The sequence below is a fragment of the Anser anser genome, assembly GCF_964211835.1.
Source record: "Anser anser genome assembly, chromosome: 1".
Classification (NCBI taxonomy): Eukaryota; Metazoa; Chordata; class Aves; order Anseriformes; family Anatidae; genus Anser; species Anser anser.
Genome location: NC_139720.1, coordinates 149,079,548 through 149,097,115, shown reverse-complemented (window position 1 = coordinate 149,097,115; position 17,568 = coordinate 149,079,548). Strand labels below are relative to the sequence as shown.

General features: G+C 39.4%; 1 long non-coding RNA gene across 1 annotated transcript; it reads right to left on the bottom strand.

The window, feature by feature from the left end:
• Nucleotides 1-13,609: 13,609 nt before the first annotated feature.
• Nucleotides 13,610-16,965, bottom strand: LOC310892492. Its single transcript, XR_014578180.1, has 3 exons — nucleotides 16,877-16,965; nucleotides 16,278-16,361; nucleotides 13,610-14,760 (listed from the first exon to the last, which is right to left on the bottom strand). It is a non-coding gene; the product is annotated as an uncharacterized lncRNA (long non-coding RNA).
• Nucleotides 16,966-17,568: the final 603 nt, after the last annotated feature.

Here is a 17,568-nt window from a genome sequence, read left to right as displayed (position 1 = left end):
AATGGGACAGATAAATGTATTTGTGTCTTTTACAGCCATTTTGTCTATTAAAAGATTGACTTTAGCCCTTTAAATACCTGTTTGTAACAGCACTAATGAATCCCAGGGTCCTTCTAAGTAGCTGCTACTATGTAATGGCTCTTGCAGGCATCTGCTCAAACTGTATCCAATTAAAAAAATAAATCTAGGAACAAACTGCTCCCAGTTTCTGCTGGCTGAGAGGTATGAATTCTACTTTCATAAATGGCTTATTGCCCTTCTCAGTTCTGTTTAGGGCTATTGGGCCAGGAAAACTGCAACGCATAACTTTCAACTCATATAACCTTTAAATTTATCTAACCTTGTTATCTGCAAATAGAATTAGAACAACAACATCAAGACAGTAAAGAAAACAAGACAAAGCAGCTCAAAACCCTAAAATGTGGTGACAGACCTTATTTTGAAATACTACCAGTAGTTTTTGGGAGTTAAGTGTGTCACATTTCATCTTTTTGGGAGATAAACCTTATTGACTTCTGCTAAGGTTAACAGACATCTTGTTTTCAGTAAACGCAAAACAAATACTAAATCTCTGCTCGCGGTGATTTCTTCCACCTTGTGAGATTTGCAAAAAGAACGTACAAACTTCTCTCGCTTGCAAGCCATTCAGTATGAGCGCTGTTAGCAGTAGTACAGGACGGTGTGAGGTGTGGTGCTCTAGTAGTGGCATTATGGTAGCATTTTTGGCACGAGGCAGAGTATCACTCAGAAACATGCTATGTCTCCTTTTTACCCTCCAACCTCCCTGTGCTTTGCAGGAGTAAACACTGCTGTATGAGCGGCAGTGAGTGCTGGGTTTGCACTGGTGAATTTTGGGGGACCAGCTGGCTCTGCAGGTGTGCCACCCAGCAGGAGCCTGCACCCAGCCGCTGGATCCCAGCCGGAGCCAGGCTGGAGCCCACTCTGGGGCGGCTGCGAGGGGCCTGGGCAGAGAGGGAGCGCTCCTGGCTCCTGCTGCAAAACACAGCCTTATACGGCAGCGAGCCTGGCTCTCAGGGATGTGGGTATCTCTAAACACTGCGCTTTCTTAAGAAGGTTAGCTGGGAAAAATGTTCCCGCTTGGAAAATGCAGGCATTTGAAATAGGGGCCCAATACTAGGGCTTTTGATAACGTGAATTGCAATGTCGAGTCAGACACTTTTATTGTGGTTGTCAGCCATAATCTCCAGCTCCATTTCTACTACCCGTCTGCTCAAGAGGTTGTAGCTGCTGCCAGATTCACAGGGGTAGAGGAGCAGGGAGCAGCGGGAGCAGGAGCGGTGCTGTACGGAGATTGGAGTGGCCCCCATCACTCTACACCCCTTCCACTATTCGGGTCACAGGTGCACTGGAGTTTGGCTTCCCTTTTGAAAACCACAAGGCAAAACTTTAAAAATGAGATAGTGTGGTCCCTTATTATCTATCCTTCTCCTTTTAATATTCTCAGGCGCACAGGTGAGTAAATGAATATATACGATAATCGATGCATTTCCGTTTTTAATGCTGACTGCTGTTAAGCATGATGCAAACTGATAATTGATGTAACAGTATTCAAACATAGTGCTTTGTCAGAGTTTATCTGCTGGTGGCATTGTTTCTATTTTTGATATGTTTTCTTAGTAATTTTTATCCATCCTAGGATGGATAAACCACCTACTGATTCCCCCTTTCAAAGGGAATTAGTGAGCCTCGTTTCCTGTTAATAAATATATAGTTATAAAAAAATTTATCAGTTGATTCTTAGAGCTGACCACATAAATTTCTTATTGTGTCCATCAATATCAAATAAACTACATGTCAATAATAGTCTTTAGGTATCAGAATTAAAGAATTTTGGTTGGCTGCATTTAATCTGATGGGCTATACCTTGCTGTTTCTGATAAGCCATGGAATCAGAAGTCAAACAGAGTAAGAATGAAGAAGGAAGAAGAGCAATTATTTTAGATACTTTTTTTTTGTGGGACTGAACACCTGAGAACACCAGCTACAACATTAATTCTAGCAGCTTTGCTTGAGAAAGGGCTACTTTAAGATCGGTTGGAACCAAGCCTCCACGTGGGTTATAGCCATGAATACACATCCACGACATACAAAACTTCCTGTGAGGAATTCTTTGTCACTTGAACCACCACATGCTATGGATCCCTTATGGACGTAAAGGGGAGATATGAGTCTATTTATATTCTAGATAAATATCGGGCCACTGGAAAGCAGAGCCTAGTAACTCCTATAACCGGGCAAACCATTTTGTGGCGAAAGCCGTCCCGCTCTCCGCCTGCTCCAGCCGCCTGTCTCCCTGCGGATGGTGGCGGGGAGGCAGAGCGTGCACCACTGAGCCCTGGCTCCCCCGCACTGCCAGCCCTCCCTCCGTGTAAACATTACGGGGCCGGAATGCCGCTGGAATTCGGGGTCGGGAGCCAGCCGGCGAGGGGAGCGGGAGGAGCAGCTGCTTTGCGTGACGGGCTGTCACCCGCCGCTCACCCAGCTCCCTGGGAGCCAGAGAACCTTCTAAGGCCACGAGAGGCTCCCCTGGGCGCAACAGCGGGTGCCACCTGCCCACAAGCAATGTGATGCCAGCACGTCTTGCCCTTGCTGCAGCACAGGGAACAGGAGGTTCCAAAGACGTATGCCCTCTGTTCCTCTTCCTGACATAGCAATATGAATGCAGAAGCATCGTGTGCTGATAAGCTCATGTTTTTAAATTAATCCTAAACCCACTGTAAGCGTATGGTGGGTGAAGTCCTGCTCCCTGCATTCGCACTCGACATGAGACTGAGATCCAGGCTTTCATTCATACATTCAAGGCCAAGTCAGCCAGCTTCTAGTGCCCACATTGTGTTCAGGGGGTGTTCACACAACAGCAGCTCCCAGCTGAGTCCTGTGGACATCTTTATGCTGATATTCACTAAGAGGTAAGAACTGAAAATAACTTTCTAGCTGGGTGCCCATGAGGACAAGGTAGAAAGCTGCTCCATAAATCAAGTTAATACTTTCACCCTCTTTGCAGATTTATCTCATTTTAAGATATCCTGTACTGCACAGAGACTTCCTTAAATTGATCAGCAGGAACATCGTATTCCTCTGGGACAGGAGCAAGTGTCTAGTTGTTCCTTCGCTATCGGTCTGTGTCATTTTGTGAAAATGCAGTCTTGATTCTGAGCTTCTGGAAGGTCTATCACATACTGCTTGTCACATGTTCAAACTGTGCGCCCTGCAAATTCAGCGTAAAAAGCAACAGAGTTTTCTTTGCTAGGGAAAGCACAAGGACGCCTGTGTGACACGCAGGTTAACCTGGGAGGAAGAAATTTGGCTAAATTGCAGCAAACAGCCATCCTTTTGTTACCAAATATATTTTGTGCCTGAAAACAGACCTAATTGTCAGGACTCCCTGAGCACACCAAGTAACTCTTTAAATAGCCACCAGTCTTCATATCATTAGTTTCCCGTTCTGAAAACTGAAATGCCCTTTAATTATCCAGCTGTAGGAGCATATAAGATGGCACTAAATTTTGCTTAAGCACCGACCATTGCCAAAAAGGAAGCCAAAATACATAATTAAGCTGGCATTAGCATTCTATAGCTGTGTGGTATCAAACCGCGCAGTGGCTGGGACATTCTGTGAAGGGCAACGCTGTCTGGGTAATGTAGCAGAAACACTTATCTAATAGCGTGCCCTCCTGTGCCCTCTGTCAGGGCGCCAGCACATTAGTCCTATTATCAGCCGGCAAATACTGTCGGCTTCCACATTGTGGCTGCTGCCAAAAGAAACAGTCTTCCCTGTTACAGGAGCAAACGTCTGTGCACATAAATGAAACTGAAGAGTAATTAGATTACAGCATTTCCGACTGACCCCTCTGCAACAAAATATTTGGGCTTGCTAATTTACATTAATAAAGATCCCGCAATTTTTGCAGAATGCTTGGTTTAGTTCACAGGTCAGGCATTTTCCATAACATACTCTAAACTGACTACTTCAGTCAAGTAAAGTAGAAATGTCGAGATGACCTCTTCTAAAATCGTTTAAAAGCCCTGTTTGTCTTTTCCTTCACCTATAATATGTATTTTTTTTTCACATGAGATTATTATTTAGTAGATTATGGGGGTATTTTTCTTTCATTTTTGTTTTACTCAACTATTTGAACTGATTAAGTAAAAAAAAAATAAGAAAAAAGAAAAAAATAAGAAATGCCTGTTCAAGAAATGAAAAAATAAAATCTGTCACGAAGTTATTTAATGTATTTAGTTCCTTCATTACAAACATATTGTAATAGTCTGTCATCATGTGACACATTTGAGACAATTTCATTTAATTCAAGACAAAGGGAACTAGACTTCCATAAGGAATCTAAAAATAATAATAATAATAATATTCTCACTTTATTTTTTTTAATAAAACAAATGCCAGAATGCACTTTTCAGGAATAAATCTATCCATTTATTGATGAGCATTCTCATCAACATTGCAGATTTAAAACATCTGTTCATTGGAGCCCACGTAGCTGAATTTATATTAGCTAGTGTAAACAACCTATACACTATTAAGCCCACCATGGTAAAAATAAATCAATCACTGATCAAAGCAGATAAGAGCTAAGGGGCTGAGTTTTATACATAGCTTAGATTTTGGATTTATAAAGTTCAAAAATGTTTTTTTCAAAACCTAAAATGATACTGATCCTTTCATTCTTTTACCTCAGGTTTAATGTCTATTTATAAGTTGTAGAGTTTACAGTTGAGGAAAAATGAAACAAAATCTTGATGTTTTACTCCTTTGAATTAAACACTGTTCATTTGTATAAGGTTTTTCTGTCCTGTGAACTCTTTCTGGAACTGCTCTCTGGACCTGCTTCTGGGAAAAGAGGATTGTCCTGTGAATAAAAGTTGTCTGGTATCAGTCTGTAAATTCCTGTCACTTGTCAGAGATTCTAAAGAGCACTCAGTTTGCGGTAAGAAGACTTCTTGGTGCATTTGATGGGTTTATTATAAATGAACCAGGGTTTCAATGATAAATTTATTTACATTTGTGAATTATGTTTCTGCAATTTTATGGAAAAAAATGAGTTCAAAAACAGCATAATATGTTATTGCTACATTTTACACACGTAGTTATCTTGTGACTTTAATGACATTTCTTTTGTATGGTTCTGAGTGTGTCATTAATGACATTTCAGGTTACCACTGTTGCCTTGCATACATGCAGCTTCAAACCTGCTATCACTTAAATAACTGAGAAACATATTTCTGATTTTTTGCCCTTATTTCCTCCTCTAGTGTGAGCAAGCTGTGGATATTGGAGAAAATTCTCTCCTTCTTTTAAAAGAAATTTCATTTTTTTAGTCATATAGAAGACTAGTAAAATTTCAGAAGATAAAAAAAAAGTTAGTGATAGCTATCAAACTTGCTATAATCCAGTGTTCTGGGGAAAAAAAAAAAAGTATGATGCAGTGAATTAGAGGTTCAGGGCAAAATAACCTACTGAATTGAAATCTCAGGACATCTTGCTTCCCTTTCAATACATACAACATCTTCCAATATTTTCTATGAACACCACACTATCTGCATTTTCCCACTTGTTCCTTGTATTGCCTGGTACAATAACTCTGGCTTGCTGCCTCTGAAAAAAGACTGCTCAGCAGAAATCTGTAGAGATTGATAACTTTAGCTTTGTTAGTATAGCAAGCTGAAAACACACTTTATTTATTTTCCCTTGGCAGAACAAAGTGGCAGAGAAAAATCTGAGGTCTTGTCAAAGGAGATCCTGGACTCAATAAGAAATCAGTGGAGGTGACACTGGCAGGGGCAGTGGGAGATCTGAGTTAACTCCTTATTCTGCTCCAAACATTCAGAACATCCTTGGACAGGCCTTTTAATGTCAGTTTCCTGTATGAAACATGATCATAAGAACAATTTTAGGCATGCCATACTGCCACTATAGCATGGCATAATGCACTGATGACCATGGTGATAGGGGACATGTCAGTGGAAATATATAGAGGGAACATGAGATAAGTGGATTTATATTATAGGAGAGAGGAAAAGTGAGAGTGGTGATTTTATTGTCTCAAGAGGATTTGGTTAATACTTAAGAAAATCTATTTGCAAACAAGAATGTGCAATCCTGTTATGTACAGACTAATGTTTTTTCCTTGCCTATGAATATTCATGCAATCAGTTTTAATTCACCTGGAGAAGTGCTTTTATCGGAGCAGAGATGGAAATTCACGTGTGACAGTACTTCTAGGCAAAAAACCAAAAGCCACACTCAGGCTGTTCCCACCTGGCCACCTGGACACTTTGTACCAGCTGGGTGCATGATTCAAGGATGGGGATGTTCTGAGTTCAGGACAGAAAAAGAGCAAGTGTGAACGCCTGTGGCTTTCAAAGCACCTCAGATACATCACCCAGCACAGGCAGCTGGTGCAAGGAGAGGTCAAGTAACATAAGGACAAAGCTGATCCAGTGGCAAAGTCCCTGTCCTAGTGACACATTTAGTGTGTTTCCGTCACAAAAGGCAGCACAGTCTGCCTGTGGAGTGGGACAAAACCTCAAGAGAGGGATCAGCCTCCGAGCACAGCTGAGGGGGAGGTTGTGTGCTGAGGTCTCGGCTGATCTTTACACTTCTGCGCCTCTCTGCCTGCAGGGTAAGATTGCGGCTACTGCTGCATTATTAAAAGGCACAAGGTCCTGAATTCATCTTGTGTAATTATGGGATTATCGAGGATGCCTAAATTAGGAATGTAGCCACTTCACACTCCCTCTATGGGCCTCTCTAACTATGAGATATAGGCACTGTCAGTAGGCAAGCTGTATACATAGCTTTCTTTGCTGTAGATTGTGTAGTGCTTTTTATGGACAGGCTCTTTTCATCTTACCCTTGTAAAGTCCGCACTGAAGATGTGAGCTTTCATACAGTCTCTTTGTGGCTGTTTTGAAAATTATTTCTATGTTTTCTTCCACACGCCCCAGATCACAGTGTCTTCGTTATGCTAATCTAAAACCTCTATTTCGAGTCTTACAAAACCTCCCTATCAGTAACTGAAACAGCCTCAGGTTCTCTATATCCCGTTTAATCTACCTACAGAAACAATCCATCACGCTGTGTCCTGTGTTTGCTGGTCTTTCCTCTGGTCTATTGCTCTGTCATGCCCCACAGTTACATTCCTGTCAGAGACTTATTCATAAGCTCATTGAGGCAGCAATTGCAGCTTTTATGCATGTCACATCTTTGTTAAAATAGCTAATAATGTCACCAATCACACACAAAACATGGAAATGTTGCAACTGAATGGTGAAGTGAGGAAAAATTCTCTGAAGCCAGCATTTGCACAATAACATCCAGCTCAAATATGTTCAAGATTCTCATTCATTAAGCAATTACTACAAATCCATAAAAATCAGGATCAATTCTCAAATATAAACAGTGAAAAGAGTCATATCTGATGACTGTTCAGAATGAATTGTCTGGCCAGCTGCAATCTCAAGTGTCTAGATTGGAAATCAAAGGTAATGTTGTGACCATGTGTAATGTCTTCAGTTTAGTATTTAGAAGCTGAAATTATGCAAATTCAAGTTAATATACAGGTTATGGCAGTGTGGATAATCAGTCATGAGGACAACTTGACAATGGATACAGTTGCTTCTCCATCACTTGTTTTCAAATTGGCCACAGACCTCTTTTTTGAGCAATATATACTATAGTTTGATCAGAATTTATGATTAAGATAATTATGGATCATCCAATCTGTTTTATGCAGATGGTCAGCCTAAATTATCATAATGGATCTTTATAGTCTAAAAATCCATTTGGGGATTTTATTCTTGTCTTTTTTTTTTCCCCTCTTTTTTTTTTTTTTTTTTCCAAAAGACGGTGGTTTCTTATCAAGTAGGTGAGCCTACTAGAAATGAGAACATGCGAAGGGGAGCCTCACATTCTCATTACTGAGTGGTGCTCCATGATAAAGATATATCCTCTGTGCTCTTCATGAATAAAAAGGTATTTTCAGCAAATGGTTGTTATGGCCAAATACTTAAAAGAGGCTAATTAAAAAGTTTGCAAGGTTTTTTTTGTTTCTTTGTCTGTTTGGTTGGTTGGTGGCTTCTCAAATATTTACAGTTTATGACTGAAGGTAATTCTCATTGCTTTGTTGCTGAATGAGTCTTCTAAAGGCTCAATATTCCCTTCCAAGTCTTTTTCCAGGTTAACTGTGTTTGAGTCATAATGTGATAATGCTTTGATTTATACTGAAAATAGAGATTAACAGTACCACATACAAAAAGGACAGGGAAGGGAATGAAGAAAGTATCTCTAAAATATCCATCATTAACTTCCACTGTATAACTTTTTTTAAAAATTAAATTCATAATGTTTGAGCTAGTCGATCCTTGCACTTGGCAATAAGCAATAACAGAAGTAACTAATTTTTTTTTTTTTTTCAGGGATTTAAAATATTTCAACAAACAAAGAAAAGAGAAAAACAGCAACAGAGGGAGGCATTTCAGTGCCTCCAGCCCTAGAACAGGAAGCTTTTAAAGGTTTAAATCAGGGGTGTTGTGTTTTTTTGTTGTTATTGTTTTGTTTTGTTTTGCCTAATAACTAACATTATAATGTCTACCAATCACAGTTTCTAACAAGTTTTAATCAACTCTAAATTTGTACTGCTCCCTCTATAAACATGGCACATGGAAGACAGATTCAAGTATACGTAGATTTTCAATGCAGTATACAAGATTACATTTTTTTTTTTTAATCGGAAGGACCACAATGGATTCTCATCTGGAGCTGGTATTTGACATTTAAAGTAATTCCTAGTCTAAAATAATTCACATGGAAAAAAGATAGAGTTTCTAAATGTTTAAAGTTGATAACTGTTTTAAGTTTCTAAAGTACACCAATACCCAAAATGATCCAATGTGTTGTTGGCTGATCAAGGGTAGTTAATGGTGCTCAAACTGGCAGTGAAAAGTACAACAACTTGACTTTTCATTCATTTCATTAGACTCTAAAAGCTGACAAAATAGCTTGGGGTTCAAGCTAAGAGCAATTACCACTATATTCTGTTAAAACTATTCTATTCTCATTATCGTCTAACTTAAAATGACAAACTACAGACAAATAAATAACATTTGAAATATCTATCTATGTTCATTGTATGGTTTCTCTTTCTAACAAAATTACGGTAGAAACCTATGACTTCATTAGCCACATACCTGGAAGAACTTGCCAAAAGAACATTTTTTTGGTTTTATTTCCTTTCTTTTATTTCATACGAAGAAGTTGAGAGGTGTATATAACCTATATAACCTACAGTTAAAGTCAAATTAATCTTCATTTCAACATAGGTACATTTTAAAAAGTTTTATTTTTACTGAATTTGTCCATTGAAAATCCATCACAAGCAAGAATACATCTTTCTTTGTTTAATGCAGAGAAATATTGCAGAAATATCAAAACTTCTTGCATAGCAATTAGACCTTTCTAATAAGACAGTTTTCCTCAGAGGTTGTTCCCCATTTATGTTGCAAGACATTTCAAGCCTTTTGACACAATAGCCACTTTTCTTCTGAAAAGAAGACAGAAAAATATGTGCCTTCCTTAACATTTTTTTTAATGTGACTGGTTTTAAGATGAAAAACACAACATTTGTATTAAAGTAATGTGAGTCTATTTTAAAGAAGTAGATTAATTATGTCACTTGCTCAAAGCTGTAAGCTGTAGTGATAAAATGTAGTGTAGGTCTAGTGATTCTAGTGATAAATACCTGCAGAAGCATGACCTAATGTCATGTACTTCCTTCCTGTATAAAGGTAAATAGTTCATCTTAGTTCAGCCGGACTGAAAATAGTGAACTGAACCCTGAAGCTTTTACTCTGTGTTTAATCAGTTGTCAGTCAGGCAAACCTCCTGGGAAGTCAGTGGGAGTTTGCCCAGGAAATGACAGGGCAGGAATTTATTAAAGCCCTTGGAACCGAAATGTATTCATAAGGTTTGCAGGATCAGGCCTATAAGTTAGCATGAACTAAAAACATGGATGGAAAGTTGGCCATTCAGAAAACTGTAGAAAGGCTGTCAAGGGGCAGGCACAACTCTAGGCAGTGTGCACTATGTCTCTGAGTGTTATGGGAGCAGCATAACAAGAGGTTACTGATGCAGCTTGACAGAATGCTTCAAAATGACGTATGGACCTGGATTCAGTGAAAGGATAATGGACAGATGGCTTTCATTTTCAGAAACTTAGTGGTGACTTGACATCTTTTGTCATTAGTTACCTTCTTTAAAACTTTATTGAATAGCGATATTTTTTGTTTCCGGTGTTTTAACAGAACAATCATCCTGCTGCGCTACAGCCAGCAAAGTATGCCTACAAAACCATGTGCTCTTCAGCAGAATGGCTGAAAGAATGAATAATTTCATTCAAAATGCTTATACTTATTTTTAACAAAGTTGCATAAGGGGAGGGGAGGATTGTTCTTTTTTTTTTTAATTATTATTATTTTCTTAACTATAAAAACAGGGAAAGTACATCTTGAAACCCACATTTGATATGTCTACTCACCGTTCTACAATAGTAAATTTGAATAGTTCTTCAAAGTGCTACTATAAAATTATTTTTAAAAGTGACAAGTAAATAAACATATTCTATTTTCTCCCGAAGCCTACTATTAAAATATTTAGCATATAAAAGTAACTCTGTTTTCAAATAGACCTCTGGAGGTCATATGAAATGTTATGAAATGCATCCCATTTTTTCCAAAATGACACCTCCACTCAATAGTAATCTAGCCATTCTTTTAATCAAAGATTCACAACCAAATGTATCTAGCTTTCTGTCTGAAATTTTGACTTTACCACAAGGTTCAGGCCATTAGGTAGGAAAAATATTAATATTTACACATTTGTTATTATTTATTTTTATTTATTTCAGCTGCTAAATAATCAAATAATAGCACACTTCCAAAGTACTTCTTATTTATATTTTTGGTCTTTGTATTTCATCTGCAGATTTCTGCTGCCCTTTGAGAGTGTCAGAATATCTTTGCACTCAGAACCATCAGATTCAGAAGACAGTGAATGAAGTGTCTTTCTTTCACGAAGACACAAAACCCCACTGCTTCTTTCATAAATCACATTGGGAAGGGACATACGTACATGCCTTGAAGTCTGAAATCACAGTTTTAGTGAGTAACCTGAAGTCCTTTTTCAAATCATGAAAAGAAACATAGTTGTGTGGTTTATAATGACCTAGCAAAAATCCGGATATTAATTTTGTTTTTATATCACTCTCTGATTTATGCCTTATTTATTATTCCTCAGGAAAGCTCATGACTGCAGAAATACTAATATTGAATTTTCTTCTTTTCCTCACAAAACCAATGTTGCTTTATTTGCTACAGAAAGATAAGGTTTCTTCAAACACGTAAGTTAATATTTTGAGACCTGCACACACTTACAAATGGGTAAGAATAAAGTTCATATTTGTGGCCTATTGACTGTGGCAGTGTCCTTTTAAAGCATTATTTTTTAACCAATGGACCCATGCTATCAGGCACATTCCACCTTCATTACTTATAAATGGTACAAGGCTTATTCCATGACTTATTTATTAAGAGCCCACACTGTTTCCTAAGTTAGTGAGTATTCAGGTAACTTCTGGAGCATCATGCAAAAGGGCAGATTATCAGCTCCACTTAGCTCCCCGACTTTCACTGAAATACATCAAAGCCTCCCTTGGGGATGGGGTTGCAGTCTGCTAGCAGGCACGAAACCCTTGACGCTACAAAGCTTATTTCTGCCCCCCTGCACTGAATACCCATGAGTTAGGCAAGCAGAGGGGGAATACGCCTTGCAGGCAGTGCAGCAGATCCAGCATATTTGCGCAGCTTCACATTGGGAGGTGACAGCTGCACGAAACCTCTGTCCTTACCCACAGTACATTTTCCAGGAAGGAAACCCTTCCTCCCGACCAAGGCATTCCATTCGCACCCAGGATACTCGCAGCCAGCTCCCCAGGATCTCACTTGGGCAGAGGGCAGCGTGTGAGCCAGGTGCAGGAACTGGCCCCGGCTCAGCAGAGGCTTAGCATAGTGCAGGGAGGGCACCAGCGTGCCTGAGGGACGGGGTGGGTGGCCGGTGCCTGCTGTCCCCTTGTGCTGCCTGACATTGATGTCACCTTGGTGAAGAGGCTTGCACCACTCTGTTCCCACTACAAGGTGTACCCTGCACACGTAAGCCAGAAGTTAAAATATGCACTAGCAACACATGCGTTAAAAAATATATTCAGGTCTCCAGGTCTAATCTGAGGTGTGAATCTGACAAAATAAATAAATAAATAAATAAAAGGCTTCCTGCTGCCTAGTGCTGTCAAGGCTAAAATGTACCCTAGGAGTAGAGACTCCTCCAGGTTAAAAAGAGTAACACAATAAAGCTTGTCAGCATCTACTAACCCCATCACCTTCTTGATAGAAGTATAGAAGTTAGTCAGAGCCTGCTTAATGCTATGTGTGTTGGAACCAAAGGATTGGTGTAGACCAAAGATTTCATAAAGCAGGGAAGAAAACTTTAAAAGAGAGAAGGCCATTGCTAAGTTAGAGGTCTTTAAGTGCTTTGTTTTAATTTCCAGTAGTTCTTATTTTCCTTAATGATTTGTTACAGCTGCAAAGTCACCATCTTTATTTACAAAATTTAACTTTAAAATGTATCTGTAAGCAAATACAAATTTAGAGTCATAACTGGTATGTAGCTTAGCTCTTTCACTTTTGGAGTGAAAGGTATGCCCCCCCCCCCCAGTAGTGTTTTCATGAAGGCATCGCCGTTCTCAGCCCTGACTTGCAGAAATCATTCTGTACACCTCTTCTGTAATGTCTCCAGTGAGACTGGTAGGAAAGATGCCAAAGGAACTGCTATTGTTTCCACGTAGCGTGACAACCTCTTCAACAGGAATAATTGGCTCGGGCCAAGAACTCGTTTCATGTCTATGACAGAATCACTGACCCAAGCTGGATGGGAACCAGCAGACATATGATTTAAATAGGAGATGAACATTGATCTCAAAATAACTTCAGCAACCTAAGCTAAGGAAGCTACAAAAGGTTGAATGCTTAGCACTGCAGAAAAATAAATACCCCATTTTAGAAAACAGACTTTGCCACAAGAACCAAGCATTTGTGTATTACCTAGTGTCTTAAGCTGAAGAATATTCCTCTACTGGTAAATACAAGGAAAACAATAAAATAAACCCTTTAATGAATCTTTGCTATAATAGTATGACCAGAACTACTTGAGTGAGAGCGTATCCCTTTTGTAGTTAGACTGATGAATACGGATTATGACAATGTCAAGGATATCAAGTGACTTATCATGTTACAGAGAAAGGCCAACTGAAAGGGAGTACCAGACTAACAGAGGTCCTTAGCACAGAGTCCTCTCTAGCTTATGTGTGCATATACATATATATACATGTATGTATATATACATGTATACATACATACATACATAAAAAAAACACATACATATATATGTATATATTGGAGATCTACATAAATATTTACATGAATATATACTTGGGAGGTGTGGCACACTGCCTGTATATATTTCCAATATCATATATGATGTATTACAGACCACATATCAGATGTATAATGTGTCACATCTCCCAAGAGATTGTAATCTCCCAGTCATTGTAATCTTTACTGAAGCCATAGTTTCCTGAAATCCTGAATTGTACTCTTTGTGGAAAGTTAGGGTCTTGAGCAAAATTTACTTAGCAAAGGGATTAAATTCAGTCTGAGGAATGGTTTCACTTTCCAGTTAGCAAGTAGACACAGTGGGGGAAAACCATGACAGCCTGTGACCTGCCTGTTTCCTTGCACTATATGGAGTGTGCTGCCGGACAAGGTGCACCAGCACCAGGTGTTCTAATAATCTGTTGCCAAAAATTCAGGGGAAAAGGGATTTTTCTCGCAGCAAGGGTTCAAAAAGGCCTTTGAGAACAGGTGTGGGTTTTTTTTTGTTTGTTTTGTTTTTCAGAATATCTGTCCGTGTGAGATTCTTTTTCTTTGTAGAAAAGGATATGTTCTGCTCCTCCAATCCAGTATATAAATTGCAAAGAAAATAATAACTTCAGCTAAATGTGAGTCCAAAGCACCATCCACTAATCTACTTGTTTATATCACAGGTAATGCGTAAGTGCTTTTCAGAGCTAATCCTGTCAGCCATAGTACAAATATGAAGGCCAATAAGATTACTTGGAGATGAAGCATTTTAATAGCATCACTCAGTCAGGAAGTAACCAGATTATGAAAAGCAGCAACTGGCATTGATTTTATTTTGCAGCTTGGCCCAAATGTCCCAAACTTGATGCATCTTGTAATCAATCTTGTTTGAATTTCGCATAAGATTAGATCTCATCCAGAGGATAAGCAAGCGTGCAATTTCAAAAATCGGGACATTCAGAACACAAATGATGAGAGGGAATGAAGCCACAGTGTAAAACTCAATAGCAAAATCCCCTTTGCCAGTCCTCAGAGGTACCTGGCAGGGTTCAAAGAAGGAATCTGTGGAACAATTGTGCAGCAGACGACTGTGGCAGCGCCCACCTGGAAACAAACCCTCCAGAGAGGTTAGACTTGGCGGGTCTTTCGCTAGACACTCCCAGCTTCTCCATCGGTAGCTTGGTTTTCTCCCTGTCATTCTGGAACATTCCCAGTGTGGACTGCATTTTTCTGTCTCATTTGTAATATGAGCATCTAGAACAGAGATTCAAACTTTACATCCTTGGAAAGGAATCTCCCTCACGTGCAACAAAACCACTTTGCAAATCAGGCTGATACGAGGAGGCAATTGAGGAAATAGCCCTTCAATATGTCACTATTGCTTCAAACCAAAACACTCATGTAGAAGGCAGGGATTAGGCCTAAATTATCAATTCAGTGAAATGAACACTCTGTTTGCAGATCTATGAGACCTTTCTGACAACCATCACACTGTAAGAGCTGTATTTCCTTGCTATAATACTACTCTGAAAGCTCTCGACAACCTACACAGAAACAGAGAAGTATTTATCTGCAAGCACGACTTTGTTGGAGGGTGTGGGGGAAGTCTCAATCAACACACTGCATACCAGCTCTGATTTTCTGACACATACATCTTGAGTACAGCGGAAGAAAGCACTGTGTTTGATGAAGCTGGCTAGTGGGGCTAAATTAACAAGAAAATCATATATGCTCTTTTCATTGAGTAGGAGCAGTTGATACATCTTTTGCCATGAGATTTTTCTCCACAGAATGTTCAGTCATGTTCAACATTTTGTCAAAATACATATAAAGTCTGTATCTGAGGTAACCCTGTGCCTTTCTTCTGGTATAGGTGCAGCCTCACATTTCCACTTGTATTTGCATATCCAGTGGATTTTAATACATTTTGAGTCTGTTCAATTTGAAATTCAACACTTCCACTCTGTCCCTGCAGCTAGATAATTTGTTTCAGTGATAATCAGCTTTTACCTAGAATTTATGCCAAATCCACCACTGCACTCATTTTGTGTGGTTACACTTCCATTTCATACTTCCAGGCTGAATGAGAGGGCAATTACATTCCCCTTAGGTTAATAATAGCTGAAACAAAAGAAGCTACTGCGTAAGAGTGGGCAGGGACTAGGTAATACAATTGAAAAAATACCCTTTGGAGCTGTGAAGTAGGAGGGATTGGTTGGATGTGAATGTGAAAGATAAACAGCAGAAACATGTTGAGTGCAGACAGAGAAATAGCAGCATGAGGAAAGCAAGAAGAAGGACTGGATGTCAGTGAGACAATCAGCACAGGCACCAGTAATGCAATTCTGAACAAAATAAGAGCCTTGTGGGAGAAGTGAAGAAAGACTTGCAACTGGCAACAAAGAAAATGCATCCTGCTGACCTTGCAATGAGGTTTAGGGGGGTCTGTCCACATGATTTTTTTCTGACTACAAACAGAATTGCGTAAAATGAGTATCTGACTCCACCATCAGCTTCTCCTAACATAGAGAGCCCTCAAACACCAGCCAATTGCTGGGGACAGACAGACATTACATACTCTGCCCTCTGCCTCTTGGGCCACTCTCATGCAAGGGGGTGGCTCAGATTTGGCATCATCCAGATTTGTAAGAAATTTCAAAGCATAACTTCCACTTAAGCCCTAGCTCTTAATTTCATAAATGCCTTTGGGCTTTCAGCTTTCTTGGGTTTTTGAGTCAGAACATCTGTAATTTTTGTACTGTGCTACTTACCTTGAAAATTCTCCCAGAACTGGTGTATAAGTTATCATGCGCATCTCCCACAAATTATTCTCATTCTTTAATTTTCCAATAAATCTGTAAGAAGAAAATGAATTATATGTTAATTTTGTGGTGAAGAAGGGTGGAGCTTTACCACTACAAGGTAGAGCTTTGAGGAAAGGAGCGGAAACCCAGAGCTACATGAACAATTTTTGTTTATTATTCCCCCCCCCCCCCCATGGATTTGAAGTAGGTATGTGCCACCTGAGAGTCTGAATTTGTGGAAAAGGAAAGAGTAAAGAAAAAAGTATTCTCTATCTCTAGATTTTTGGAGAAGTGTTTCTCTTTTAAGGCTGCAGCGGAAAACAATTTCATGTCTGGCATGCAGTTTGGTTCCTAAAGATCACCTCATTCCTCCTGAGAATCATCAGGCAGGGCACATATGGCATACAGTATAAAAATACATGAGAAAAAAATACTTTGCCTATTAATTATTTAATAAAATGTTGCTTTCAACTGATCTTCCACTGGCTGTTACTTCCACTGGCTGTTGTATGATTTAGCCATGAGATTTTCTGGTTCTCTTGTTTTTGCCATCCCTGCATAGTCACCTCTCGCACAAATTTTCTGCCAAGTGTGTTGGTTTTTAGATTCATCCTTGTGACAATTTATCTGAGTCACTGACCAAGAATGGCTTTTCATGCAAAGAACAGCTGAGCATTCAAGGGTAAGACAAGGTTTTTCTTTCCTACTTCATCAGCTGCTCTGCAGATCAGTGGCCACACCTGAGTGAACCAGTGCCTCTGTTGTAAACATCAGGGGGGGAAATCTGGGACAGATTTGGCTTCTGGCTGCTCTAACTGTGATTGCCACCTTGACTGTGGTGTTTTACCATTGCTCTGCAGGAGTTATGAGTTTGTCCCGTGAGACAGGTCAATGCTGTAATTTTAGCTCCATAATATTATGGAAGCATTCCAGCATTGCTATTTGATTTTCAAAACTTGTTTTGAAAATGAAATAGAAAAAGAAAAATAGCCCAGAAAAATTAACCTCAAAATCCACTTTTTGTTTCTCTCCCCTTCCAATTCTGAAGAATCATTTCACCACCCGTTACTCTCATTTAGGGAAGGAATCCTCCTTTAGAATCTTTTAGAGATTCTTCTCTCTGAATTTCCTCTTACTTCCTCTCAGCAGCTTGTCTCACCTACCATCTCTCTTCACATTCTTGGAAATATTGTGGAAAAGCCTTTCCATCTGACGCTGACTTGTACACATCTGCATAGTCTAACATGGTACCCGGCAC